The following is a 26287-nucleotide window of genomic DNA, read 5'->3' as shown; positions in this document are numbered from 1 at the left end:
TCACAGTTGTATACACTGAAGTTTTTATCCGTTAATGGATATATTCTGTGCTGTAAAACCAAAGCCATGGATAATTATATTTAAGTTTCTTAATAATGAAATTTATTTTCTGATTGAAACATACATTAGGGTGAGAAATATGGTATTTTATGTACATATATAGTCATTTTCAAGTCCACTTGATATTTCTATTTGTTTAAGGAATTCAGATTTCTGGGTCAAAATTCACTGTAACAGAAAATAGATTGTTAAAATGTAAATTGTCAGCCTAACAGTTTTAAAAGGGAGGATGTGTTCAATATGGTCTGTTTCCTGATAAATCATTGTAAAGAAGCTCATAAAATGTGCTGTATGTACACCAAAATAGAATTCTGATCAAAATGTATGTGATACTGGAAATCTGTTCTTATCCTGTCACTAAGTAGATTTTCTCCTATTTTTTTGCAGTGAGGAGTCTCACGACATTCTGGTTGGAAGAACAACTGAATCGTTCCGATGGAGAAATTGCAATGCAGGTCCAGTTGCTCCTTGAAAGGCAGGGTTCCTCTTACTGGATTACACGCTAACACTGAAGGGTTTTCCTCTTCCACCTTTTTGCACTGTAACTTGGTGTTTTAAATTAGCTTATCCCTTTCGCCTTTGCTAATATTCAAAACTGGAAAAGAAGCAAAACTAACGCATTGATTTTTTGGAGAGCAAAGAGAACATTTAATTAAAACTATGCAATTCTTGGAAAGCTAATTTTACAGAATATGTACTACCATGAGTGTTAAATTCTACAGATAGAAATCTACTGGAGACCGTATTCGTTCCAACTGAATCCAAAAAAATCATGAATTTATATTGTACAATCACACAGCTGAAACAGAAATAATAAATGCTTAAATTAGAAAGTTTAAGCAACTGATACAGACATTAGAGCTTTAGCATAACATAAAAATAATGCCGCAGAAAAATTTTGATATGAAAAAGTCAATGAAATACAAAAGAATCTCTACCTATTTTGATTATGAATGTAAAAACTGAAATCTGGTGTTGATTATGTGAAAAGAAAAATAAGCTTTCAAGCCTCAGCAATCACTATGTATGCATAACTCCTTGTGGCTGTATGACGCCCTTCTTGATTCACAGCCTTTAGCTCTGGAGACAAAGCAGCTGTAGGGAAAATGATTGCATTCCAAATTTCTATTTATAATTGTTTGCATCACTACCTACAATTTTGCACACAAACCTTAGGCCATTATCTGCAAAACCCACATAACATACAATGTAGCTGAAAATGAAGTTTTAGAATATTACTAATGAACAAGTATCCTTTAGAACCCTCATTTGTTATGTAGTGTTTATAGTTCAGCTTCATCAAAACAAGGAATCTCAACTTTAGACCCTATAAATTTCTCCAGCTCGGGAGACTTCAGAAAATGACTCATTCTGGGAAAATATGTTTAACAGGTTTATCAATTTGCTGATACCCTCATTAATAGTTAAATTAATTTTTAAGCAAATTCACTCTACATTTGTATGATAACAAAGTTTTTACCTTTCTTTTTTTGTAATTATCTTTCCCAGTTTTGAAAGCAAAACACCAGCCAAGCTACAAGAGAAGGGCGTGTGCTCATGTCAGCAGATTGAGTCCACAAGTCATGCTAGCCTTGGTGCCTGAGGTGAGGTGAGAAATCCTCCAGATGATTCCAGCCCTCAGCTTTCAAGTCAACTTTAGCTTTGAATTCTTCCTTTCTGAGGCTCCAGACTTCATTCATTCTCTCTCCAAAGCTCTGAAACAGAATTGGTGTGCATAATAAAATGTTTGTTTTAAAGCACTAAATTTTGGCCAAACACAACTAGTCTATGAGTTTACCATTGACAAAGGCCTTATTGCTCACTAAATAAAAGAAAAAACTTAATAATCTAGAGTTGGAAAAATAATTTTAAATGATCTCTATTTTATCAGTTCAGCAAGACTAACCTAAATTTAACATAAAAGAACAGATGAATGCCACCGTGGTCTCCACCAAAACACCAAAATTGAAAAACCATTAATGCTTTAAGTGAGCCTGGGAGTAAAACAGAAACAAAAACTTCTCCAGAAACTACTAACTCAGAATCATTTTTCTATTAGAATCCAAGTTCACACAATCCATCTGAATCCTTAGACATATCAAACTAATTGGATAATTAGGGTTTAAAAAATAGGTATGTCTTGTACACCCGTAATTATACAATGTTATACACGATTATGATCTCAATAAAATAATTGGGAAAAAAAAGTGTCTCCTTCCACCACATGAGGACCAGTGAGAACATGGTTTGTGAACCAGGAAGTGGGCTCTCACCAGACACAGAATCTGCCATTGCCTTCATCTTGGACTTCTCAGCCTCCAGAATGGTGAGAAATAAATTTTTGTTTAAAAACCAAAAAGAAAAATTTGCTTCCAACTTCTTTGGAATCACGCCTATTAAAGTTTGTGAGTTTTCCCAAAATCCATGATTTTTGATGGGTACATATGAGATATTAAAAAATATTGGTTGAATTAATATATTTTAAAGGAAAGATTCATACAAAAAGATTGTTATACCTTTTCCCTTATTTTTTATCAGAGTGTATATTTTAACTTTTTATAAATAAGATTTGTGTTTGTTTTCATGAAGAGGCTAATTAATCCCTGAACTTCTTGTACTTGTTTATAGGTTAGATGAGCCAATATGAGTATTATATGTTACTTAACGTTAAGAATGATATATAATTGTATTTATTTAAATTATTCTGGAAATTTTCTATATTAGCAGGAATTATATACTATAGTGTTTCTGCTTAGGTAATTTCCAAGATCCTTAAGTGACTTTAACACTTTGTTGTTTCTAAGCTTGTTATTTTAAAATTTTATTTTTCTCTCCTACTTTTTAAATACTTTTTAAAAATAATTATACAATATATTATGTATCATTCAGTTGTATTTATTAATTTAGTCTTAATTTTTTTGAGGTATAACTGACATATAGCATTATGTTAGTTACAGGTGTATGACATAATGATTTGATAATTGTATATATTGCAAAATGATCACCACAATAAGTCTATTTAACATCTGTCACCACACATGATTACAATTTTTTTTTAACTTGTTATGAGAACTTTTAAGATCTACTCTTAGCAACTGTCAAACATGCAATACAATATTATGAACTGTAGTCACCATGCTGTACATTACATCCCCAGGACTTACTTTGTAACTGTAAGCTTGTACCTTCTGCCCACCTTCATCCTTTTTGCCCACGACTACCCCCTCACCTCTGGCAAACACCAATCTCTTCTCTGTATCTATGAGCTTGAATGTTTTTGTTTGTTTTAGATTGCACATCTAAGTGACATCATACAGTACTTGTCTTTCTCTGTCTGACTTATTTCACTTAGCTTGATGCCATCAAAGTCAATCCATGTTGCTGCGTATGGCAAGATTTTATTCTTTTTTATGGCTGAATGATATTCCAGTGTGTGTGTGTGTGTACACCACATCTCATTTTTCCATTCATCCATCAAGGACACTTAGGTTGTTCCCATGTCTTGGTTATTGTAAAAAAAAAAAAAAATGCTACAGTAAACACAAGGGTGCATATATCTTTTCAAGTTAGTGTTTTTGTTTTCTTTGGGTAAAAACCCAGAGGTGGAATTGCTGGATCACATGTAGTTATATTTTCAATTTTTTTTTTTTTGAGGAAGATTAGCCCTGAGCTAACATCTGCCACCAATCCTCTCTTTTTGCTGAGGAAGACTGGCTCTGAGCTAACATCTGTGCCCATCTTGCTCTATTTTACATGTGGGACTCCTGCCACAGCTTGGCTTGACAAGCAGTAAGTAGGTCCAGACCAGGGATCTGAACCAGTGAACACCAGACGGCTGAAAGAGAACATGCGAACTGAACCACTGTGCCACTGGGCTGGCTCCTATTTTCAAATTTTTGAGGAAGCTCCATACTGTTTTCCATTTTGGCTGCAGCAAGTTACATCCCCACCAACAGTGCACAAGGCTTCCTGTTTCTCCATATCTTTGCCAACACTTGTTATTTCTAGTCTTTTTGGTAATAGTCGTTCTAACAGGTGAGAGGGGATATCTCATTGTGTTTTTGACTGGCATTTTCTTGATGATTAATGATGTAGAGCATCTTTTCACGTACCTATTGACTATCTGTACATCTTTTTTGGAAAACCATCTATTGAGATCCTCTGCCTCCATTTTAATCAGATTGCTTTTTTACTATTGAGTTACGTGAGTTCTTTATATATCTTGGATATTAACTCCTTATCAGATATGAGTTGCAAATATTTTTTCCCATTTAGTAGGTTGCCTTTTCGTTTTGTTAATAGTTTCCTTTGCTGTGCAGAAGCGTTTTACTTTGATGTAGTCCCACTTGTATTTTATTTTTGCTTTTGTTGCCTGTGCTTTTAGTGTCAAATCCAAAAAGATCATCACCAAAACCAACATCAAAGAGCTTGCTGCCCATGTTCTCTTCTAGTTTTATGGTTTCAGGTCTTACATTAAAGTCTAATCCGTTTTGAGTTAATTCTTACGTATGGTGTAAGAGGAGTGATTCAGTTTCATTCTTTCACATGTGTTGTCCAGTTTTCACAATGCCATTTATTGAAGAGACTGTCATTTCTTCATTGTATGCTCTTAGATCCTTTGTTGTAAACTAATTGACCATATATGCATGGGTTTATTTCTCGGCTCTCTATTCCGTTCCATTGATCTACATGTCTCTCTTTATGCCACACATACTGTTTTAGTTACTGTAGCTCTGTAATATAGTTTGAAATCAAGGAGCATGATGCCTCCAGCTTTGTTCTTTTTTCTCAAGATTGCTTTGGCTATTTAGGGTCTTTTGTGATTCCATGCAAATTTTAGGATTGTTTATTCTAGTTTCATGAAAAATGCCATTGCAATTTTGATAGAAATTGCTTTGAATCTATATATTGCTTTGGGTAGTATGGGCATTTTAACACTATTAAATCTTGAAATCCATGAGCACAGAGTATCTTTCTGTGTATTTGTGACTTTAATTTCTTTCAGCAAATGTCTTATAGTTTTTTGTGTATAGGTCTTTCATCTTTATTCCTAGGTATTCTATTCTTTTTGATACAACTGTAAATGCATTGGTTTTTTAATTTCCCTTTCTGGTACTTTGCTATCAGAGCTCTTTCTTGTTTCTTGATGTAGACATTCCTCATTGTGAACTTCCTCCTTGGAAATGTTTTTGGGATGATGTCACCAAGATGGTGGAGTCAGTAGTCTTCTTTGTCTCTCCCCCTTCAAATCTACAACTAACTGGACATTCATCGGTTAACAAAGGATATCCATATAGCATCTCAGGATGCCTGAGAGACCCGTGCTGCTATACGGGTTGGAAGGTGGACAGACTTGCCCCAGGAGGAGGTGGAGATAGGTGAAAACTCTCCGACCCCCAACCCCCGGACAGCCTAGTACCTGCAAGCAGCTTTCTTCCAGTGGACTCCCCCATAGCATTACCACGCACCAAGGGTGGGAGTGTGTGCACACCGGCGGAGCGACAGTGGAAACAGATGACTACAGCCTTACCTAAGCTCTCCACGATTACACCTAAGACCAGGGGAAACTCCAGGGTCCTGCACCAGCAGCAGGGAAAGCCTCTACTTGCCATTAGTGGAGAGGCCCCCCCCAGCATTTGGAACTCTGGGAGGCTCCCAAAGAGAAGGATCCTGGTCAGAGCAACAGCCTGCCAGCCACCGCTGGACTCACAGACTCCAGCTGTGTCCCAGAGGTGGCAAGGGGCACCCAGAGATCCCGTGGGAGTGGTCGGAGGCTGGGTGGAGCTCCAGCGGCCGGGCTCCGTGGCCCAGGGGTAAACTCCAGGGTCCCGCACCAGCCACAGGGAAAGCCTCTACTCGGCATTAGTGGAGAGGCTCCGCCCAGAATTCAGAACCCTGGGAAGCTCCGGGAGAGGAGGATCCCAGGCAGGGCAGCAGCCTGACAACTGCCTCTGACTCATGGACTCTGGCTGTGTCCCAGAGGGGGCAAGGGACACCCAGAGATCCCGTGGGAGTGGCCGGGGGCTGGGTGGAGTTTCAGCGGCCTGGTTCTGCAGCCCAGGGGGAAAATCCATGGTCCCACAGCAGCCTCAGCAAAAGCCTCTGTACAGCACTAGTGGAGAGGCCCCGACCGGCAATCACAAGGCTGGAAGGCCCTGGGGCAAAAGTAGCACAGCTAGGTGAGCTAAGCACAGACTGCAGAAGATACCCATCGCTCTGCTGTGACCTATAGTGGACACATGAGATCTTGTGGGCTCTGACAGTGACAGAGCTGTGAATATAAGTGATCCTGCTCTCGGCCGCTGGGAAAGCCCATAACACCACTGCAGACCCCAAGAAGGGAGGGCATCTAGGTGGTCTGCAACAGTAGGCACCAGCAGCCTGAGGCCCCCTTGCAATTGCCCCCAGAGGGGCCCAGGTCCAGTCAGCAACAGCTGACAGGGTTCCTGGTTGGTGCAGTCTAAACAGCTGCTTCCCTCCCACACCAGTAGAAACAAGTGGAAGCCATAACTAAAGTCTATCTCTATGCGGAGGCACAAATCCATGCCATTAAGCAGTATGAAAAAGATATATTAAATCTCCAGAACAGAAGGAAAATGGCAAGGACCCAGAAAACAATCCCAAAGACAATGAAATCTATAACCTGAATGACAATGAATTCAAAATAGCCATTATTAAAAAACTCAATGAGTTAAAAGAGAATACAGATAGACAACTCAACAAGTTCAGGAGCTATGTCACAAAAGAGCTTGATACTATAAAGAAGAACCAATCAGAAATACTGGTGATGAAGAACACAATGGATGAGATTAAGAAAAATCTGGACTCTCTGAACAGTAGGGTTGATAATATAGAGGACAGAATTAGCAATTTGGAGGATAGGAGTACAGAAATGCTGCAGACAGAGGAGGAGAGAGAACTAAGACTAAAAAGAAATGAAGAAACTCTCTGAGAATTATCTGACTCAATTAGGAGATGCAACGCAAGGATTATAGGTATACCAGAGGGAGAAAAGAGGGAGAAAGGGGCAGAAAGCCTATTCAAAGAAATAATGGCTGAGAACTTTCCAAACCTGGAGAGAGAGATGGAACTTCATGTGACAGAAGCCAATCGATCTCCAAATTTTATCATTGTAAGAAGACCAACCCCAAGGCATATAGTAGTGAAGCTAGCAAAAGTCAACGACAAAGAGAAAATACTAAGGGCAGACAAGCAGAAGAAAATAACCTACAAAGGAACCCCCATAAGGCTATCAGCAGATTTCTCAGCAGACACCTTACAGGCTAGAAGAGAGTGGAATGATATATTCAAAACTCTGAAGGATAAAAACCTGCAGCCAAGAATACTCTACCCAGCGAAAATATCCTTCAAATATGATAGAGAAATAAAAACTTTCCCACATAAACAAAAGTTAAGGGAGTTCATTGCCACAAGACCTCCTCTTCAAGAAATGTTCAGGAAGACCCTCATACCTGAAAAATCAAAAAAAGGAAAGGGGTTACAAAACCCAGAGCAAAAGAGATAAGTAGAAGGACGATAACAGAAAGTAGCAGCTCTCCATCAGAACAGGTTAGCAAAAGTTAAATAAAACATTAAAGATAAAAGGAAGGGAAACACCAAGAATAAATATAATCCTGTCATTTTTACCACAAACTCACAACACAAGAAGGAAGAGGGCAAAAAATCTGACAATAACAACCTAGAAGGGGAAGAGAAAAGGGACGGAACGTTTTAATTTAAGGAAATAAGAGGCTATCAGAAAATGGACTATATCATCTATGAGATATTTTATACAAACCACCTGGTAACCACTAAACAAATAAGGATAAAGACACAAATTCCAAATAAGAGGAAAGCCAATATAGAAATTTACCTACTTGAATTAGTAATACAAAAATCATGGGACGAGAAACAAAGGAAATGCAAGAAAACCAGAAAACAAGTGATAAAATGGTAGCAGTAGGCCTCACATTTCAATAATCACTCTAAATGTAAATAGATTGAACTCTCCAGTCAAAAGACACAGAGTGGCAGGATGGATCAAAGAAGAAGACCCAACAATATGCTGCCTCCTGGAAACACACCTCAGCCCCAAAGACAAACACAGACTCAGAGTGAAGAGATGGAAGACAATACCCCAAGCTAATAATGAACAAAAGAAAGCAGGTGTCACCATACTTATAACAGACAAAGTGGACTTCAAAGCAAAACAGATAAAGAAAGACAAAGAGGGGCAGTATATAATGATAAAAGGGACACTCCACCAAGATGACATAACACTTATAAATATATACACACCCAACACAGGAGCACCAAAATTTGTAAAGCAGCTCTTAACAAAACTAAAAGGAGACATAAACAACAATACAATAATAGTAGGGGACCTCAACACCCCATTAACACCAATGGATAGATCATTCAGATGGAAAATCAACAAGGAAATTATAGAATTAAATTAAAAATTAGACCAGATGGACTTAATAGATATATATAGAACACTTCATCCAAAAACAGCAGGTTACACATTCTTCTCAAGGGTGCATGGAACATTCTCAAGGATAGACCATATCTTGGGAAGCAAAGCAAGCATCAATGAATTCAAGAGGGTTGAAATAATATCGAGCATCTTTTCTGATCATAATGCTATGAAACTAGAAATCAACTACAAGAATAAAGCTGGTAAAGGGGCAAAAATGTGGAGACTAAACAACATGCTACTGAGCAAACAATGGAATATTGAGGAAATTAAAGAAGAAATCAAATATTATCTGGAGACAGATGAAAATGAAAACATGTCATACCAACTCATTTGGGATGCAGCAAAAGCAGTCCTAAGAGGGAAATTCATTGCAATACAGGCTCACCTCAAAAAACAAGAAAAATCTCACATACTCAACCTCAAACGACACCTAACAGAATTAGAAAAAGAAGAACAAACAAAGCCCAAAGTCAGTAGAAGGAGGGAAATAATAAAAATTAGAGCTGAAATAAACAATATTGAAACAAAAAGGACAGTAGAAAGGATCAATGAAACAAAGAGTTGGTTCTTCAAAAAAATTAACAAAATCAACAAACCCTTAGCCAGACTCACTAAGAAAAAAAGAGAGAAGTCTCAAATAAATAAAATTAGAAATGAGAGAGGAGTAATCACAATGGATACCAAAGAAATACAAGGGATCATAACAGAATACTATGAAAACCTATATGCCAACAAATCGAACAACCTAGAAGAAATGGGTAAATTCTTAGACTCTTACAACCTCCCCAAACTGAATCAGGAAGAAATAGAGAATCTGAATAGACCAATCACAAGTAAAGAAATAGAAACAGTAATCAAAAACCTCCCCAAAAATAAGAGTCCAGGACCAAACGGCTTCTCTGGAGAATTCTACCAAACATTCAAAGAAGATTTAATACCTATCCTTCTCAAACTATTCCAGAAAACTGAGGAAGATGGAGCACTCCCTAACACATTCTATGAAGCCAACGTCACTCTGATCCCCAAACCTGACAAGGACAGCACAAAGAAGGAAAACTACAGGCCAATATCACTGATGAAAGTAGATGCAAAAATCCTCAACAAAATTCTGGCAAACCGAATACAGCAATACATCAAAAAGATTATACACCATGATCAAGTGGGATTTAAACCAGGGACACAGGGATGGCTCAACATCCACAAGTCAATCAATGTGATTCACTACATTAACAAAATGAGAAACAAAAACCACATGATCATCTCAATAGATGCAGAGAAAGCATTTGACAAGATCCAACATCCATTTATGATAAAACCCCTCAATAAAATGGTTATAGAAGGAAAGTACCTCAACATAATAAAGGCCATATATGACAAACCCACATCCAACATCATTCTCAACAGACAAAAACTGAAACCCATCCCTTTGAGAATAGGAACAAGACAAGGGTGCCCACTTTCACCACCCTTATTCAACATAGTACTGGAGGTGTTGGCCAGAGCAATTCAGCAGGAAAAAGAAATAAAATGAATCCAAATCGACAATGAAGAAGTAAAATTCTCGCTGTTTGCAGATGACATGATCTTATATGTAGAAAACCCCAAAGAATCCATAGGAAAATTATTAGAAACAATCAACAGCTACAGCAAAGTTGCAGGGTATAAAATCAACATACATAAATCAGTAGCATTTCTAAACGCTAACAATGAACTAACAGAAAAAGAACTCAATCCCATTCACAATCGCAACAAAAAGAATAAAATACCTTGGGATAAATTTAACCAAGGAAGTGAAAGATATATACAATGAAAACTACAAGACTTTCTTGAAAGAAATTGATGATGACATAAAGAGATGGAAAGACATTCCACTCACATGGATTGGAAGAATAAACATAGTTAAAATGTCCATACTACCTAAAGCAATCTACAGATTCAATGCTATCCCAATCAGAATCCCAATGATGTTCTTTACAGAAATTCGACAAAGAATCCTAAAATTCATATGGGTCAAGAAAAGACCCCAAATTGCTAAAGCAATCCTAAGAAAGAAGAACAAAGCCGGAGGCATCACAATCCCTGACTTCAAAGCATACTACAAAGCTACAGTAATCAAAACAGCATGATACTGGTACAAAAACAGGTGCACAGATCAATGGAATAAAATTGAAAGCCCAGAAAGAAAACCACACATCTATGGACAGTTAATCTTTGACAAAGGAGCTGAGGGCCTACAGTGGAGAAAAGAAAGTCTCTTCAACAAATGGTACTGGGGAAACTGGACAGCCACAAGTAAAAGAATGAAAATTGACCATTCTTTTTCACCATTCACAAAAATAAACTCAAAATGGATCAAAGACCTAAAGATTAGGCCTGAAACAATAAGTCTTCTAGAAGAGAATATAGGCAGTACACTCTCTGACATCAGTTTCAAAAGAATCTTTTCAGACACCATAACTCCTCAGATGAGGGAAACAATAGAAAGAATAAACAAATGGGACCTCATCAGACTAAAGAGCTTCTTCAAGGCAAGGGAAAACAGGATTGAAACAAAAAAACAGCCCAGTAATTGGGAAAAAATATTTACAAGTTATTTATCCAACAAAGGGTTAATCTCCATAATACATAAAGAACTCACACAGCTCAACAACAAAAAATCAAACAACCCGATCAAAAAATGGGCAGGGGACATGAACAGACATTTCTCCAAAGAAGATATAAGGATGGCCAATAGACACATGAAAAGATGCTCCTCATCACTAATCATCAGGGAAATGAAAATCAAAACTACACTAAGATATCACCTTATACCTGTTAGCATGGCAAAAATATCCAAAACCAAGAGTAACAAATGTTGGAGAGGTTGTGGAGAAAAAGGAACCCTCATACACTGTTGGTGGGAATGCAAACTGGTGCAGCCACTATGGAAAACAGTATGGAGATTTCTCAAAAAGTTAAAAATAGAAATACCTTATGATCCAGCCATCCCACTACTGGGTATCTATCCTAAGAACCTGAAATCAGCAATTCCAAAAGTCCCATGCACCCCTATGTTCATCGCAGCATTATTTACAATAGCCAAGACATGGAACCAACCTAAGTACTCAGCAACTGATGATTGGATAAAGAAGATGTGGTATATATACACAATGGAATACTACTCAGCCATTAAAAAAGGACAAAATTGTCCCATTCACAACAACATGGATGGACCTTGAGGGTATTGTGTTAAGTGAAATAAGCCAGACAGAGAAAGACGAACTCTGTATGACTCCCCCACAGGTGGAAGTTAACATATAGACAAGGAGAACTGCTCGGTGGTTACCAGGGGAAAGGGGGGGTGGGGGGAGGGCACAAAGGGTGAAGTGGTGTACCTGCAACATGACTAACAATAATGTACAACTGAAATTTCACAAGCTCGTAAACTATCATAATCTTAATAAAAAAAAGAAATGTTTCGCTGCATCCCATAATTTTCAGTATATTGTATTCCCATTTTCACTTGTCTCAAGTTATGTTTTGATTTCCCTTTTGATTTATCTTTTGACCCATTAGTTGTTCAGTAGCCTATTTTTTAATCTTTGCGTATACGTGAGTTTTCCAGTTTTCTTCCTGTAATTGATTTCTAGTTTCCTACCTTTGTGGTTGGGAATGATGCTTCAGATGATTTCAGTCTTCTTAAATTTATTGAGACTTGTTTGGTGGCCTAACATATGACCCATCTTGGAAAATATTTCATATGCACATGAGAAGAATGTTTTTCCTGTTGCTTTGGGATCGAATGTTTTCTGTATGTCTGCTAAGTCCATCTGATCTAACATATCGTTTACATCTGATGTTTCCCTATTGGCTTTCTGTCTGGATTGTCTATCCACTGATGAAAGTGGAGTATTAAAGTCTCCTGCTCTTATTGTATTGCTATGTCTCTATTTAGGTCTGTTAATATTTACTTTATATATTTAGGTTGTCCTATGTTGGATGCATAAATATTTATAAACATTATATTATCTTGCTGGATTTACCCCTCTCTCATTATGAAATGACCTTCTTTGTCCATTATGACAGTCTTTGTCTTAAAGTCTATTTTGTCTTATGTAAGAATAGCTACTCCAGCTTTCTTTTTCTTTCCATTTTCATGGAATATCTTTTTCTATTTCATCACTTTCAGTCTGCATATCCTTACATCTAGAGTGATTCTCCTGTAGGCAGCATGTAGATCAGTTTGCTTTTTTAATCCAGCCAGCCTCTCTATGTCTTTTGATTGGAATATTATTCCATCTACTTCTAAAGTAACGATAGGTATGTATTTATTGCCATTTTATTTGTTTTCTGTTTTGTAATTTCTCTGTTCTCATGCTCTCTGTCTTCATGATTTCATGATTTTCTTCAGTGATATACTTAAATTTCTTCCTCTTTATCTATTGAATAGAATATCTAACAGGTTTTTGCTTTCTGGTTACCATGAGACTTACATAAAACAACTTATATTTATAACAGTTTATTTAAAGTTGATAAGACCTTAAGTTTGAATGCCTTCTAAAGGTCTAGGTTCTCACTACCCCCCATGAACATTTTATATTTTTGATGTCGCAGTTTACTTCTTTTTGTCTTGTGTATTCCTCTAAAATTATTGTAGTTATAGTTATATTTACTACTTTTGTCTTTTAAACTTCATAGTAGCCTTATAAATGATTAACCCACCACCTATACGACACTGGATTATTTTAAATTTTACTGTACATTTACCAGTAAGATTTCTATTTTCGTGTTTTCTGTTACAAATTAACACCCTATCAATTCAGCTTAAAGAAATCCCTTTAACATTTATTGTAAGGCCAGTCTAATCATGATGAACTTCTGAAGGACAACTTTGCCCCTTAGAATATTCTTGGCTGGAAGCTTACTTTAGCACTTAGAATATTTCCTTTTTTTGTTTTTTTTGAGGAAGATCAGCCCTGAGCTAACCTCTGCTACCAATCCTCCTCTCTTTTGCTGAGGAAGACTGGCCCTGAGCTAATATTCATGCCCATCTTCCTCTACTTTATATGTGGGATGCCTGCCACAGCATGGCTTGACATGCAGTGTGTAGGTCCACACCCAGGATCTGAACTGGTGAACCCCAGGCCACCGAAGCAGAATGTGCAAACTTAACCACTGCACCACCAGGCTGGGCCCTGACTATTTCTTGCTACTCTCTTCTGGCCTGCAAAGTTTCTGCTTAAAAATCTGCTGATAATCTTATGTGAGTTCTCCTGCATGTAACAAGTTGTTTTCTCTTGCTGATTTTAAGATTCTCTCATTGTCTTTAACTTTTGTCACTTTAATTATAACCTGTCTTGATGTGGATCTCTTTCAATTCTTCTTATTTGGAATTTTTTGGGCTTCTTGGATCTGCATGTCTGTTTCCCTCCCCAGTATAGGGAATTTTTCAGTAATTATTTCTTCAGATAAGTTTTCTGCACTTTTCTCTCTCTTTTCTCCTTCTGGGACCCTTGTTTGCAAATGTTGGTTTGCTTGATGTTTTCCCATAAGTCCCTTAAGCAACCTTCACTGTTTTTATTCTTGTTTTTTTTTGTCTTTTTGCTGCTCTGATTGGGTGAGTTCCACTGCCCTGTCTTTGAGTTCACTGATCCTTTCTTCTGCTTCATCTAGTCATTTGTTAAACCCCTCTATTGTATTTCCCAGTTCAGTCATTGTATACTACAGCTCTGTAATTTATATTTGGTACTTTCTTCTGTTTTTCTTTTTGTTGAAAGTCTCACTTTCTTCACACATTCTTCTTCCAAACTTGGTGAACATTTTTATGACCATTATTTTTAACTTTTTCATGTAAATTACTTATCCCTGTTCCTTTCATGTATCTGTGGTTTTATCTTGTTCTTTTGTTTAGAACATATTTCTTTGTTTCTTCATTTTCCTTGATGCTCTGGGTTGGTTTCTATGTATTAGATGAAACAGCCATGTCTCCCAGTCTTCAAGGAGTGGCCTTGTGTAGTCGATGAACCTTATTGTTCAACCCTGCCCTAGCTCTTTGCTGTCTCTGAAACCTTTGTAGTTGTCCAAACAGTCTACTTTGTTTTTATTGGCTCCCAGTAATTAACGGTTGTTCTAAGACCTATCAGTATCGCAAAGAGGAGGATCTCAGTCAGTGCCTACATTCAGGGTGATTGGAAGCCACATCCTCAGAAAGCACCTTTTAAAGTACGCAAATATACCTCTTTCAGGGCATGACTGAGAGATAGCTCTTCCTATCTGCTCCCTCTGTGCTTGGGCCCTAGGGTGATAGCCAGTTAAGAATTCTTTATTTCTTTGTTAGCATCTCATAGAACTCATGAACACAAGTCCTGGGCCAGGCAATCAAGGGGCATCCCCTGGGTGACAGCCACAAAAACCAGGGCACCATACATGAGTACAAGCTCCCCTCCAGGAGATACTGGTGCCCTGGGGCATGGCAGAGGGAGGGCCTGAGATAGCACCTGCCCTCCCAGGTCTCTGGAGAGGCTAACTATCAGCCCTTAGATGTGTGTTTAATTAGAAGCCTGCCCCTCAGGCCTCAGCTATGAAAATAAACTAAGGCCTCTTTCACAGAATGTCTGGGCACCTCAGTCTGTTACTTCTCTGCTGTGCCCTGAGTGTGATAGCCAATTAAAAACTTTCTCTGTTTGTTACAGTCCTGTGGGACCCGTGAGTGTAAGGCACAGTGGCCACCAGAGCCAGGTAATCTAGAGGTATCTTCTGGGCAGCAGCCGTAAAAATCAGGGAGCCAGACAAGTGTACAACCTTCTTCTGGGAGATACTGGTGAGCTGGAATGGGGCAGAGGGAGAGTGCAAAGAGGGCATCCATCAGCCTCTCAGGAGGTTATGTCAGGAGGCCCCTAGATGTGTGTGAAATTTGATGCCTGCCCCTAGGCTGATGCTTTCAGATAAGCAAATAAACCTCTTTCACAGAAAGTCTGGGTGCATTTCAGTTGGCTGCCTCTGCACTGGGCTCAGGGGTGGGTGAGTTCATGCATGCAAGCCTTTTAAAAACTGTTTCTCAGCTCTCTGTGGCCTGTGGGTCTCGTGGATGCAAGCTTCGTTGGCTTTCAAAGCTAAATGTTTTGGGGGCTCATTTCTCGGGAGCGGGTATTAAAAGTTGGAGTGCCAGATGTGGGGTTCAAAGCCTTCACTCCTCAGTGAGAAACTCGAAGTGGGGAGTTGTCTCCCGACTATATGTTGCCTCATCAGGGGTGGGGTTTGTAGCAAGATAGTGTCTCAGGCTCCCCTACCTGCTTCCATGTGGGTTTATGTTGGTTGCCCAATGTGCAAGAGTCACTCAGCTAGTTTGGGGTTTTTTTCCGGGGAAAATTGTTCCATATGTAGTTGTAGATTTGGGGTGTTCATAGGAGGAGGTGAGTTCAGGATCCTCCTACATTGCTGTCTTTTATCTGAACCTAGATTTCCTTTTAACAGTAAAAACATTCTCAATTAATAATTGATATTTCTTCAGTTATTTATATCATTATATTTCCTAATGGCTTGAAAGAATCTTTCCTTTACTTATTCCCAAAGTAACATATAAACAGAGATTATGGAATTGTGTGTTACTATACCAATGGTATACCTGGGCTAGGAGTCAAGGTGCTGTGGGATAGTGCCCCGAAGAATTTTAGAATCCCAGTTGTTTAGTTGGAGGGGATACAAGGCACACTCTTAATATTCTTTGAGGCCTTTGTGTCTAGCTGAAAGAATCGATAAAGTACCCTCTTAAATCTTCCCGAGGTCTCAATAAAGGGTCTTACAGCCACACTCTTTATCTGAAATTTACCCTGAAGCTATGCTTACTGTCAGAGCGCTATATCTGATCTTTTCCCAGAAGCCATTTCCTACCTGGAGGTTCTTGTTTTCTGAAGAGGCAGGCTCTGAACGAAAAACTTTTATTTTAGTCCCAAGGAAGTCCTGGATTTTTAATATTTTCTATAAATTCTGTCTGAAACCTGAGCACCTCTCTTTCTTTCTTTCTTTCTTTTTTAAGATTATCTCGCTTCTCTATAATAGGCAGCCAAAAGAAGCTGGTTGATGCTTTCAATCTCCTGCTAGGAATCTCCTTACCCCAATCCACAAATCCACCAGGTTCCCTTTCCACATTTCCTGTTACTGCAGCTTATGGTTTTGCTAATTATTCTTCCAGTACACATCTTTAGTCCTCTTTCTTCCAGACTCCAGTAACTATTAGCTTATGTTTTTCAAACCTTCACCATCTCTTTGCAGCTCTTCAGTTCTGCCCACCACCCGTTCACAAAGTCGAAGCTGCAAATTTAAGATGTTCGCTGTGTCAGCAGTCTGCTTCTAGGTACCAGACACAGTTCCAGGGCTCTGTTGCTATTGCAGCTCCTGATTCTGTGGGCCAGCTGGGTCTCAGCGGAGCAGTCCCTGTGCTGGGTGCTCTTGGAGACTCTCACACAGGGTAACATGGTGACGGGGACAGGAGCTGGTGCTGAATGTCTGGCACCTTAGCGCTTCTTTTTCTGCACTCTCTCTATAGCGTTTCATTCTCCAGGGCCTCTCCACATGGCTTTTTTCTCTCCAGAAAGAAGCCTGGACTTCATACAAGGTGGCTCAGGACTGCAACATAGCACATTCCTAGATAGAGTGCTGCTGGGGAAAAAAAAAAAGAAGTTTCCAAGACAATTAAGGACTGGATATGAAACTGGCCCAGTATAACTTATGTGTTCTATTGTTGAAACAGACTAGAATTGACTAGAATCAATGTGGTAGGGGACCACACAAAGGCATGAATGCTGAGAAGCTCATTGACAGCTACCTAAGTAACAGCCTACTATACTTGCTACTGTTGTCTGTTATTTTTTTCTTAACCTGGATTGGTTAAAGTTTGAAGATGATTTTACAAGCTGTATACCTAGAGCTGTATTTTTGAGGCATTTTGAGAAGGGAAATAGCCAAAAAAAGAAAGAGAAAGATGGAAAAAAGAGGGAAAAAAGTAAGGAAAACGAAAGGCTAAAAATAATCCTTTGTAGGTGTTGCTGCCAGAGATCAAAAAATGACAAAGATGGGAAGTGAAACCTTCCTTGTGATATGCTAGCAGCTAACCGAAAGTTCACTAGCAAATTTTTAATTCCAGAACTTGTGAGACAAAGCAATTTTGAGTGAGAGTAGGGTGCTGAATGAAATCAGCAGGGTACCCAAAAGGTGACATTATTGCTACCTTATAGAAAGCCATAAAGAATGTTGCTCAAAATGTAAATGCTTTAAGAAAACAAAGTAACACATCATTATCACAAAATGTGAGAGAGATTTCTGCAGTGTGGGTTTTTTTTAACTATAACTAGAAATGAAATACATGAAAATAACAAAGGATTCCTGCATGGATAATGAAAGCTCTGTTGAATAGCGTTTCAAACTAGTTGTAATGTTTGAATTTATTTATTTGCATATCTGTAATTGTTTGCAGAAAAGGTCAAAACATGTCTTGAAATACTTTTGATATAAAAATAATTCTGTTGACAGAGGTTAAAAATTACAGTAATTCTTGTAGTTCCATCCGGCAAAATATATTTTTCATAATATTGCACTTAGAACATTTGTGACAATGCTATTGATTTCTGAGTCTCACAGAGCAACTGCCTCAGCGCTATGCTTGAGGAAGCATATGCATTCAAATATTGTGGTTGAAACACAGCTAAGGCCGAGTGCAGTATTTTCCCCTGCAATCTGTAGCCAGCTTTAGATGTTATTAGAAAAAAATATAAAATAGCTCAATTTTAAGATATTGCTAAATCTATAAACTACAGTAACGTATTTACTGTCCTTTGAATAGAAAAATAGCATGAAAAAATTTTAAACTATTTGAGTTTCTTAGTTGACAAATATTCAAAGAAAAAATATTAGGTTTTTTACCTCCAATCTCAGATATACACTACAAGAATGGAAGAAATGACATATGTTATTGTGATTTCTATTTTAAGTAATTTCAGTTGTTCATAGTTATAAAAATATACTTCCAAAAATACATATCAAATGATAAAATTTTAAAGCTTTATTTTATATAGATACATTAAATTATCTACTATATACAGATAGTACATTATGTATAATATCTATATAAAATCTACTATATAAATGTAATTTAATAAATCCTTAAATTTATTAGTTAATTTACACATATGTATTTTATTTTTATTGATTACATTGTGATTATTTTATGCAAAATGACTTAAAGCCAGAGACAACATGTAGGATAAAATAAATATGATCAAATAGATAAATGAGAACATTGGGTAACATACAGGTTTTGTGCGTTTTTTAAAGATTTTATTATTTTTAGAGCAGTTTGGGGTTTACAACAAAATTAAGAGGAAGGTGCAGAGATTTCCCATTTGCCCCCCGCCCCATGCGTGCATAGCCTCTCCAATTATCAATATCCATCACCAGAATGGTACTCTTTTTTTACTAACAATGAACCTACATTGACACAGCATAATTACCCAAAGTGCACAGTTTACTTTAGGGTTCACTCTTGGTGTTAGACATTCTGTGAGTTTGGAAAAACGTATAGTGACACATATCCATCATTATAATATCATCCAGAGTATTTTCACTGCCCTTAAAATCCTCTGTGCTCCAACTATTCAGCTGCCCCCCACCCCAGCAACCACTGATCTTTTTTTCTCCATAGTTTTGCCTTTTCCAGAATGTGATATAGTTGGAATCTTCACTATGTAGCCTTTTCAGATAGGTTTCTTTCACTTAGTAACATGCATTTGATTCCTCCATGTCTTTTCATAGCTTGATAGCTCATTTCTTTTTAATGTTGGATAATATTCCATTATGTAGATGTACCATACTTTATCTATTCACCTACTGAAGGACATCTTGGTTGCTTCCAAGGTTTAACAATTATGAACAAAGCTGCTATAAACGTCCTTGTGCAGATTTTTGTGTGGACTTAAGTTTTTCAACTCCTTCGGGTAAACACCAAGGAACACAATTGCTGGACCATATAGTGAGAATGTTTAGGTTTGGAAGACACTGCCAAACTATCTTCCAGAGTGGCTGCACCATTTTGGATTCATACCAGCAGCGAATGCGAGCTCCTGTTGCTCTACACTCTCCCCAGCATTTGGTGGCGTCAGTGTTCTGCATTTTGGCCATTCTCATAGGTGTATAGTGGTATTGTGTTGTTGTTTTAATTTGCATTTCCCTGATGACGTACAATGTGGATCATCTCCTGTAATAGTTTCAATTTTGTTGAACTATAGAAATTTTTGAAAGTAACTTTTCAAAATTGTTATAAAAAAATGAAACTTGTGAAGTTCCATCTACAGTGCCAAACATCTGAATGATGATGTACAGTTCTTGGCGTCTGCAGTCTACAAATTTAGATTACAATTTCAATATTAGGAATCCTCTAACATTTCATAAATCTTAAAGACTTGACACAAGGTGAGCATGATAGGTATTTTAAATTTATATCCTATATAGTTGAGTTTGAAATATCTATAGTTAATTGAAAAAACTCATTTAATCTAGGTATGTGATCACGGTGGATTGTAGTTGATTGAAATTATCCGTTAGTTAAGTACTAACTCCTCTATGCAATAACGTTATGTGAGACTGTGATTTATCTTCCTTGCAAGTCCAGAGCACATGATCTCCCTCAGGAACCTTCTCCATTACTAATATTATTTTCTGAACTGTATAGCTTTGCCAAGTGTTGATTTTCAACTCTTTAATCAAACCATCAATTTAATGGTCATCATATTTTGCAAAACAACTAACTAAAGGAAGATTTTGGTTAAAAAACTTTGTAGTTTCCTGATAGTGATTCTAAGTACGAGAAATAAACCTGGAGAAACATACATTCCTTAAGGAATTAAGAATTCTAACTTTCAAATCTCCCACACATTCGTCGTATTACTTATTTTTACAACTCATGCATGAGTTAACTAAGGCAAGCATTATAATCTCACATTTTAAAATGAAGAGCTAAATCTCTGTGACATTAAGTGACATACCCAAACTAGCAGAATAAATAACAAAACAAAATAATTTTCAAAACTATCCATAGAAAAAATGTCTAGAAGTATTATGTGTCTGGGCAAATGTCAGGAATTTATTTTTCCTGTTCTATTGATATGTAATTGGCACACAACATTGTATAAGTTTAAGGTGTATAGCATAATGAATTGACTTATGCATATTGTGAAATACCACAATAAGATTAGTTAACATCCATTATCTCATATAGCTACAGAAAAAAAAAGACGGATGACTATTTTTCCTTGTGATGAAAACTTTTTAGGATTTGCTCTCATAACAACTTTCATACATACCATATAGCAATGTTAACTATAGGCATCATGTTGTACATTACATCCCTAGTACTTATTTACCTTATAGCTGGAAGTTTTGTACCTTTTGACCTTCATCCAACTCCCCCCTCCCCCACCTCTCCTTCCTCCTACCTCTGGTAACCACAAATCTGATCTCTTTTTCTATAAGTTTGCATTTTTTCTTTCTTTTTTTAGACTTCACATAATAAGGGAGATCATACAGAATTTGCTTTGTCTGTCTGACTTTTTTCACTTAGCATACTGCCCTCCAGGACCATCCATGTTGTTGCAAATGGCTGGATTTTCTTCTTTTTTATGGCTGAATAATATTCCATTGTATATCTAGCCCCACACTTCTTTACACATTTGTCCATTGATGGACACTTAGGTTGTTTCCAAGTCTTAGCTGTTGTAAATAATGCTGCTATGATCATGCGACTGCATATGTCTCTTCAACACATTGTTATGATTTCCTTCAGATATATCCCCAGAAGTAGAATTGCTGGATATATGGTAGATCAATTTTTAATTTTTTGAGGAACCTCCTTACTGTTTTCCATTGTGGCTGTACCAATTTATAATGCCATCAATAGTTCATAAGTGTTCCTTTTTCTCCACATCCTCACCAGTATTTATCTCTTGTTTTTTTGATAATAGCCATTCCAACAAGCATGACGTGATAGCTCATTGTGATTTTGACTTGCATTTCCCTAACAATTAGTGATGTTAAGCACCTTTTCATATACCTGTTGGCCATTTGTATATATCACTTATGGAAAAATGGCTAGTCAAGTCCTTGGCCATTTTTTAATTGGATTTTTTTTTTCTATTGAATTGTATGAGTTTTTATATACTTTGGATATTAATCCCTTTTCAAATATATGGTTTACAAATATTTCATTCTGTTGGTTATCTTTTCATTTTGTTGGTCATTTCTTTGGTTGTGCAGAACATTTTTATGTATGATGTGTAATCTCATTTGTTTATTTTTTATTGTTTTGCTTGTGCTTTAAGGTTCATATCCAAAATCATTGCCAAGACCCATATGAAAGAGCTTTTTCTTTATATTATTTTCTAGGAGTTTTATGGTTTCAGGTCTTACCTTTGAGTCTTTAATTCATTTCAAGCCAATTTTTGTCAATGATGTAAGTTAGGGGTCTAGTTTCATTCTTTTACATGTGAATATGCAATTTTCCCAGAGCCATTTATTCAAGAGACTGTCTTTTCTCCATTAATTATTCTTGGTTATCTTGTCAAATATTAGTTGACAATTAGTTGATATATACAAGGGTTTTTTTCAGGGTTCTTGATTCTGTTCCATTGGTCTATGTGTCTGTCTTTATGCTAATATCATAATGTTAGTTATGCTAGTAAGCATGTTAGTACATACCTTGTTAGTTAAATTTATTCCTGAGTGCAGGCAGGAATTCAGTCTGCCATAATCCAAGTGCTGGTTGTTGCAAGCCTCTCCCCACTTCTCCATTATAATCAGATTCCCAGTGGTCAAGCCTTGCAGATCCCTATGCAATATCTGTGGGATGAGACTGCAGTGAGAGCTCCCAGGAAGTGACCACGCCCCTGGGCTGCTGGATGTCCATGCTGGACTCTGCTTTCCCCCTGGACTTATTGGAAGCTCAGGGGAGACCTCTCAACATGGTTCTGTGCTGGCCTGGGGGAGGGCAATTTGGTCGTCAAGTCACCTCTCCTCTTCCCCTTATAATCTGATCTGTTTTGGTCTCTGTGGTGCAGGCGTTGCTTCAGCCTCACCCCTGTGTTCCAGGATTCTCTCAAGAGTATCTTGTCCATGAGTCGTTGTCAGTTGCTTTTCCTGTGAGGGGGAGCAATGTCAGGATCAACCTACGTCACTGTCTTGGTGACATCACTCCAAATTTCAGGAATTTTAAAAGAAACTAAATTAAAAATAGAAGACTTAGAAGTCGTTCCAGGAAAAAAAACAAAAAAGACTATGTCAATGAAATAACAACCACCTTTCTTTAAAAACATCTTTTTCAGATTTGAGAAATAAAAATCTCATTTAGGCTTTGGATCTCTTTCTTACCCAAGTAATCTTAGAGTGATTCATACCTGAATTGAATTTGAATCAGAACAAAACACATTTTGATGGTATGTAGTGAAAAAGAGCAAGGCATTTTGGGGTTTTGTAAAAAAAAAAAAAAAAAGAAAGAGAGATCTCAGTGATAGTTTTAATTAGTCCATGAAACATCCCTAGATACATTTTTGTGATTTCCAATTTTTACTTGTTAATTTCTGCTTTGAAATTATGACACTGCCTTTGGGTATAAATCTTTAGTATATAGATAACATGGTCAATCTGACTGTGATTTTGGCCTTTGTCTTTTGCTTAAGAGCAAGTGCTAGCCAGGAAATGGGTGTCTTTGAAAATAAAAAGTAAGTAAAGATATTATGTTATTAGGATTAGATTTACAGCAACATTATAATAGCTTTGAGAGAACTTTGAAAATCAGGATAAAAATGATTTACTTCTATGAAAACTGACTAAGACATAAAATATCTGAAAAATAACTATAGGTTGCATGCAAAGGATGCTAAAGCACAAATGTGCCTGTGTTCAAGAGGGCTTTAATGTTCCTCTCAGCTTGACTAAACCTTACACAGGCTTCTTCCTGCCTCTAGGTCCCTGATCTGCCTCTCACCCAGACCCGTAGAGAATCCAGATGACCTAACCTCAGAGGTCTCACTCTTCTCTTTTTATAGATCATTTTTAAAAGCTTTTAAAATTATTTTGAGCTATTTTATTCTTTGTGTTGCAATTATGAATGGGATTGTATTCTTGACTTCTCTTTCTTCTAGTTTGTTATTAATATATAGAAATACAACTGATTTTTGTAAGTTGATTTTGTACCTGACAACTTTACTGTAGCTGTTGATTATTTCTAATACCTTTCTGCTGGATTCTTTAGGGTTTTCTATATACAGAATCATGTCGTCCACAACAGAGGGAGTTTTACTTCTTTCCAATTTGCATCACTTTTGTTTCTTTTTCTTGCCTAGTTTCTCAAGCCAAAACCTCCAGTACTATGCTGAATAGGAGTGGTGAGAGTGGGCACCCTTGTCTTGTTCCTTTTCTCGGAGGGAAGGTTTTCCATTTTTCACTGTTAAGTATGATGTTGGCTATGTGTTTGTCATATATGGCCTTTATTATGTTGAGGTACTTTCCTTCTATACCCATTTTATTGAGAGGTTTTGTCATAAATTGATGTTGGATCTTGTCAAATGCTTTCTATGCATTTATTGAGATGATTACATGATTTTTATTCCCCATTGTGTTAATGTGGTGTATCACATTGACTTGCAGATGTTGAACATCACTGCATCACTGGAATAAATCCCACTTGATCATGGTGTATAATCTTTTTAATGTATTGTTGTATTCAATTTGCTAATATTTTGTTGGGGATTTTTGCATCTATGTTCATCAGTGATATTGGTCTGTAATTTTCCTTTTTTTGTTGTCCTTGTCTGGTTTTGGTATCATGGTAAAGTTGGCCTTGTAGAATAAGTTAGGAACTGTCCCTCTTTCTTTAATATTTCAGAAAAGTTTGAGAAGCACTGGTATTAAATCTCTTTGAATGTTTGGTAGAATTCTCCAGAGAAGCCATCTGGTCCTGGACTTTTGTATTTTGGGAGGTTTTTGATTAGTGTTTCAATCTCTTTACTTGTGATTGGTCTATTCATATTGTCTATTTCTTCTTGATTCAGTTTTGGGAGGTTGTATGTTTAACCAAGAAGGTGAAAGACCTATGCACTGAAAACTATAAGACTATTGAAAGAAATCAAAGAAGAAATAAAGAAATGCAAAGATATTCCATGCTTATGGATTGGAAGAGTAAACATAGCTAAAATGTCCATATTACCTAAATTAATCTACAGGTTCAATGCAATCCCAATCAGAATCCCAATGACATTCTTCGTGGAAATAAATCAAAGAATCCTAAAATTTATATCGAACAACAAAAGACCCCAAATAGCCAAAGCAATACTGAGAAAAAAGAACAAAGCTGGAGGCATCACAATCCCTGACTTCAAAACACACTACAAAGGTATAGTAATCAAAGCACCATGGTACTGGCACAAAAACAGACACACAGATCAGTAACAGAATTGAAAGCCAAGAGATAAAACCACAGATCTATGGAGAGTTTATCTTTGATAAGGAACCAAGAACATATAATGGAGAAAGGAACATCTCTTCAATAAGTGGTGTTGGGAAAACTGGACAGCCACATGCAAAAGAATGAAAGTAGACCATTATCTTATACCAGACACAAAAGTTAACTCAAAGTGGATTAAAGACTTGAATGTAAGGCCAGAAACCATAAAACTCCTAGAAGAAAATATAGGCAGTACACTCTTTGACATTGGTCTCAGAAGGACGTTTTCGAATGCCATGTCTACTCAGGCATGGGAAACAAAAGAAAAAATAAACAAATGGGACTTCATCAGACTAAAGAGCCTCTGCAAGGCAAAGGGAACCATGAACAAAACAAAAAGACAACCCACCAACTTGGAGAAAATATTTGCAAATCATATATCTGACAAAGGGTTAATTTCCAAAATATATAAAGAACCCATGCAATTCAAAAACAAACAACCTGGTCAAAAAATGGGTAGAGGTTGTGAACAGACATTTTTCCAAAGAAGATATACACATGGCCAACAGGCACATGAAAAGATGTTCAATGTCACTAATTATTAGGGAACTGCAAATCAAAACTACAATGAGATAGGGGTCAGCCTGGAGGGACAGCAGTTAATTTCACATGTTCTGCTTCTGTGTCCCAGCATTCACCAGTTTGGATCCCAGGTACGGACCTATGTGCTGCTTATCAAGCCATGCTGTAGCAGGTATCCCATATATAAAATAGAGGAAGATGGGCAAGGATATTAGCTCAGGGCCAGTCTTACTCAGCAAATAGAGGAGGAGTGATGGTGGATGTTAGCTTAGGGCTAATCTTCCTCAAAAAAAACCCCAAAAGGACTACAATGATATATCACCTCACACCTGTCAGAATAGCTATAGTTAACAAGACAAGAAATAACAAGTGTTGGAGAGGATGTGGAGAAATGGAAACCCTCATACACTGCTGGTGGGAATGCAAACTGGTGCAGCCACTATGGAAAACAGTATGGAGAGTTCTCAAATAACTAAAATTAGAAATATCATATGACCCAGCTATTCCACTACTGGGTATTTATCCAAAGAATATGAAATCAACAATTCAAAAAGATTTATGCATCCCTATTTTCATTGCAGAATTATTCACAATAGCCAAGACATGGAAGCAATCCAAGTGCCCATCAATTGATGAAGGGATAGAGAAGATGTGGTGTATATATATACAATGAAATACTACTCAGCGATAAAAAGACAAAA

The 26287-nt window shown here is 37.2% G+C and overlaps 1 long non-coding RNA gene across 1 annotated transcript in view; it reads right to left on the bottom strand.

The window, feature by feature from the left end:
- Positions 1-505: 505 nt before the first annotated feature.
- Positions 506-26287, bottom strand: part of LOC111772581 (uncharacterized) — a 164248-nt gene continuing 138466 nt past the window's right edge. Inside the window, exon 5 of the long non-coding RNA XR_011436269.1 lies at positions 506-1775. This is a non-coding gene — a long non-coding RNA (uncharacterized lncRNA). The remainder of the gene's footprint in view (positions 1776-26287) is intronic.

Source organism: Equus caballus, chromosome 2 (genome assembly GCF_041296265.1).
Source record: "Equus caballus isolate H_3958 breed thoroughbred chromosome 2, TB-T2T, whole genome shotgun sequence".
Taxonomy (NCBI): domain Eukaryota; kingdom Metazoa; phylum Chordata; class Mammalia; order Perissodactyla; family Equidae; genus Equus; species Equus caballus.
The sequence above is the reverse complement of the archived record's forward strand: the minus strand, read 5'-3'. Positions and strand labels throughout refer to the sequence as shown.